The sequence below is a fragment of the Octopus bimaculoides genome, chromosome 21 (genome assembly GCF_001194135.2).
Source record: "Octopus bimaculoides isolate UCB-OBI-ISO-001 chromosome 21, ASM119413v2, whole genome shotgun sequence".
NCBI classification, from domain to species: Eukaryota; Metazoa; Mollusca; class Cephalopoda; order Octopoda; family Octopodidae; genus Octopus; species Octopus bimaculoides.
In genome coordinates, this window is record NC_069001.1 from 31195310 (window position 1) to 31200210 (window position 4901).

Consider the following 4901-nt stretch of genomic DNA (forward strand, 5'->3'; position numbering starts at 1 on the left):
TCTCTCTCTCTCTCTCTCTCTCTATCTATATATATATATATATATATATATACAGGTCTTACTGTCATACTCAAATTCAGTATGTGATACTCTAATTGTATAGTCATATGCAATACATATTGCCCACCTGATGCTCCAAACCACATAGGCAAATTTGAAGATTGCCTCACAAGAATTAAAGAAATCCTCATGCAACTGAAACACCACGCAAGCATATTCCTTATGGGCGACTTCAACTTCCCCAACCTCAAATGGCCCGATGGACTCATGCTCTCAGGACTCATTGCAAAGAAGCACAGGTGGAGTCCCTGCTGAACCTCACCAATGCCCTATTCATGGAGCAAGTTGTACTCAGAGCTATTAGGGCGAATAACATTTTGGATCTCTGCTTCACGAACATTATAGACATCATTGATGACGTGAAAGTGACGCCGACATTAGTCTCGGATCACAACATAATAGAGCTGTCTATGTTTGGGCCGAAAGTAGCCAGAGACATACAGCCTAAAGGAAGCACCCGAAATCTCTCCAATCTGATCTTCCACAAAGCAGACTGGAAATCGATCCAAAAATAGATCCGCAGACAGGACTAGCCAAAATGTCTCTCCATTCCAGACATTGACTTGAAACTAGAATATCCCATGTCTGTTATGCAAGCTATATGCCAAAAATATGTTCCAGAGCACAAGGCCACAACAAATAGGAACAAGATTCCGAGGGAGAGGACGATCCTCATGAGACGACGGACGAAGGTTGCAAATCACACCAACCAACATCCCAAAATTAGCGAAAGGTCCCGCCTAAAAACAATACTGATGGAGATTGAAAAAATAGCCTGCAACAATGCTATATGAAGGAGAGAGCAGACAAAGAAGCCTGGGTTATAAAAAACATTAAGTCAAACCCAAAGGTTTTCTTTTATTACGCTAAAGAAACAGCATCAGTACGCTGCAAGATAGGGCCCCTCTTCCAAAAGGAAGGCCACCTCACGGATAGTCTAACCAGGATCAGTGAGATACTGAATGACCAGTTCAAAAGTGTCTTTACCACCCCATTGGAACACATACAAGTTAACGAACCAATCCATAAAAGGGGAAGCAGAGCAGATGCCACAAACTGTAGGCCTATCTCTCTGACTTCACACATCAGCAAAGTCATGGAAAGGATAGTCAGAAGGAAACTAATCGCATTCGTTGAAGAAAATAAATTGCTGAGTGATACCCAACATGGCTAGGATACCCAACCAGGTAGGAGCTGCCTGACCCAGCTCTTACAACATTATGACTGGGTGTTGAGGCAGTTACTCAACAACTCAAACGTGGATGTAATGTACCTTGATTTTGCAAAAGCTTTTGACAAAGTGTTCCTTTGAGGGCCCCGGTTGCATTGACAAAACGAACTAAGGGAATTATTTATAAATATATAAATAACATTATTATTCATAAGAAATAATAATATTAGTGGCCGCAAGCATAAAAAACCGATTGTTAGAGAGAGAGTGAGACAGACAGACAGACAGACAGACAGACAGACTTCTTTATTAGCCACACAGGGCTGAACACAGATGGGACAAATACAATGTAGAGTTTTTCTTTTCGAGGGATGCGAAAACAAAATTAAAAAAAAACAAAAGTAGGAACAACGATTAAAAGGAATCGAAATCGTTTGGGATATATACAAAAAAAAAAATCAAAATAATACAAAAAGTTCCCAAGAAATGGGGAGGTTTATTCGTGGAAAGAAAAACCTACGAAAAGACCACGGTAACCTCGGGCGATAGTGTTACATTTTAACAAATTTATTTACAAGGAGTAAGTAACTCTCTGCTTAAATTTTTTTTTAACGGACAAAACAAAGAGTTACTTACCGTTCGAAAGTTCAGTTTCCTCTTCTGATTTTTCACCAAGGAGGCTACTATACAGTTTTTTACATTAATATTTTTGACATCTCCCCACCACCGCCGCCGCCGCTGGTGGTGGTGGTGGTAGTCTTCTTCTACTTCTTCTTTTTCTTCTTCAAGGTCGAAGCCTTTTGCGACGATATCGCTGTTGTTGTTGGTGGTGGTGGCGGCGGTGTTAGCGTTCTTGCTCACAGCTACACCTGTTTGTGTGTTACTTCTCCCCTTCTTCATGAAGCTGTGGTGAAGGGAGTGTAAAACATCAACGTCAAACGAGTTGCCAAGGAGACGGGCGTACGTTCTGAGATCGTCTGCTTGGCTTGATCACGTCATGCTCAAGAAAAAAAATATGGCTAAGAAAGCCGAAAACAGTTTTACAAAATAGGCAAATTCCCCACACAGGGCAGATTTCCCGTGCAAACAAATCGTACAACCGAATGTATCAATTATTGCACAACTTTTACATAAAAAAAATAATCCAAAAACAACTTTTTAAGGCAATAAAAAGCAAACTTACACGGAGCAATATCTCTCTCTCTCTCTTTCACACACACACACACACTTTCTCTCACCACACTCTCTCTCACCCTTTCTCTCTGTCTTCCTTTCTTTATCTCTTACTCTTTCTCTCTGTGTCTCTGTCTATCTATCTTTCACTCTCTCTTCTCTTCTCTCTCTCTCTCTCTCCTCTTTCTGTCTTATGTTTAAAACTCACCTTATGGAATTATAGACGAATACATTTACAGAAAAACTGTTGAATTAAATTTTTTTTTACTTCGTGAAAGCATTTTCTACTTTTTACTTTCATCTCGTATCATGTTTATATCATTTTATCTTATAAATTTTTAATGGACGGCTGAGAGATCTTCGAAGAGTAAGAGGACTGGTGTGAGGTAGATAACCAAGTGAAATGGTAGAGGGTTGGTAACTGATAAGAGGAAGAATGAGGAGGGTTGTTGTGTTGTTGATGTGGCAAAGGGAAAGGAGTGATAACTCTAAGAGACGCATTCAACTGTCCATTACAGAGATCCACACCTATGCACGCACGCACACACACACACACACACACACACACACACACACACACGCACATATATGCACACAGACTCGTGCAAACACAATTTCGCACATGCATAAATTAGCCTCACTTTACGTGTCACCAGCTCTCTCTCCTTCACTCTCTCCAGTACTTCTTCCTTTCTCCGCGACTCCCCCCTTTCCCCCCTCTTTCTTTTATCACCTCTTTCTCTCTTTCTATCTATCTATCTATCTATCTATGCTTCGTGTTGCTCTCTCTTTTTTTTTTTTTTTGCTTGCGACTCATTGTTACTCACTCTATCTTTGTCCCTCTTTCTCACTTCTTCTGTTCTATGACTTTTTCACTCCAGTCCCCTCTCTGTCCCTCTTTCTCTCTCTCTCTCTCCCCCTCCCTCACACACAGACGCACTCGCGCGCGCACACCTACACACACACACATACACACTAGCATTCGACAAACAACGTTGAAACCGGAATTATCCGAAAACAACCGAAGCATTCCGTTTTTTTCTTTTAACATTTCTGAGCAGACGTTAAGTTGTCGCCTGCTAAATGCGTCGTCGTATTCCGTTCATTTTCACGAAGAAGACATCTAAGTCGACATTAAAGAGGTAACACTTTATTAAATTCATTGAAACTATTCAATTGCTCTTTACCACGTATAAAATTGTACTCAGCCAGTCATCTATTTTCAAAGAGGAAATTGTTAATCTTTCAGAATCTTAGCAGTCTGTCGTGTTATAATTGTCAGTCGTTCTCCTCGCAACGAAGCCATCTAAAGTTTAAACCGAAGATAAAATACTGTATTAAATTCATTGAAGAATATTGAAAATTGTATAAGTAGCTTGCTTACCAACCACTCGGTTCCGGGTTCAGTCCCACTGCGTGGCACCTTGGGCAAGTGTCTTCTGCTATAGCCTCGGGCCGACCAAAGCCTTGTGAGTGGATTTGGTAGACGGAAACTGAAAGAAGCCCGTCGTATATATGTATATATATATATGTGTGTGTGTGTGTGTGTGTGTTTGTCCCCCTACCATCGCTTGACAACCGATGCTGGTGTGTTTATGTCCCCGTAACATAGCCGTTCGGCAAAAATAGACCGATAGAATAAGTATTCGGCTTACAAAGAATAAGTCCCGGGATCGATTTTCTCGACTAAAGGTGGTGCTCCAGCATGGCCGCAGTCAAATGACTGAAGCAAGTAAAAGAGTAAAAGAGTCACATCCTAGTAACTACATTTTCAGAATTGTGTCACATTTGCTCAGAATCGGTACAAATTACTGAATCCTTCGAGAAGAATCCGTGAAGCACATATGCAATGATACTTCCATATCATTTAGGCTACTATTTTGATAGACTTTTTTTATGGGAGAAGAAACGTTCATACCACAGAATACCCTTGATTCCGTAGATTTCGTGTTCAAATTTTCCAGGGAAATTCAGCTTTTGCTATATCTTTATATAAATATCGGGAACAAGATTTATCTCTCTTTTATGATTAGCTGAATTTATATATTCTAACTTTGATGTGTGTGTGTGTCCTGTGAAAAAAAGAAGACAAGGAAATTTCTTTAACACATCTTTAATTATAAGTTATAATTGTTTCCGTACAATCTCTATTTACAACGACAGTTTATGCGAAGGAAACAATTGTAGCTTATAATTAAAGATGTGTTGAATTTTCTTTGTTTTCTTCTTCTTTTCATCGGATTATTTACTCTTTGCCTGACCAATTTTTCTTGAACCTTCGATTTTCTACACCTGAACAATTCCGACTTTGGCCGTAAACTTCATACCCAACCTGACCTTATATACATGTACGTATACATGCACATACTCATTTATTATTTGTATTATATATATATACATATATATATATATATATATATATATATATATATATATATATATATATATATATATATATATATATATATATATATATATATATATATATATATATATA

General features: G+C 38.9%; 2 long non-coding RNA genes across 4 annotated transcripts in view; one reads left to right on the forward strand and one right to left on the reverse strand.

Moving 5' to 3' along the window:
- LOC128250423 (uncharacterized) overlaps nucleotides 1-2401 on the reverse strand; it is a 71964-nt gene extending 69563 nt beyond the window's left edge. For all 3 annotated transcript variants that reach the window (XR_008266436.1, XR_008266434.1, XR_008266435.1), the window contains exon 1: nucleotides 1868-2401. This is a non-coding gene — a long non-coding RNA (uncharacterized LOC128250423). The remainder of the gene's footprint in view (nucleotides 1-1867) is intronic.
- LOC106869450 (uncharacterized) overlaps nucleotides 1-4901 on the forward strand; it is a 224589-nt gene that overhangs the window by 82848 nt on the left and 136840 nt on the right. The gene's annotated exons all lie outside the window — the stretch shown is intronic.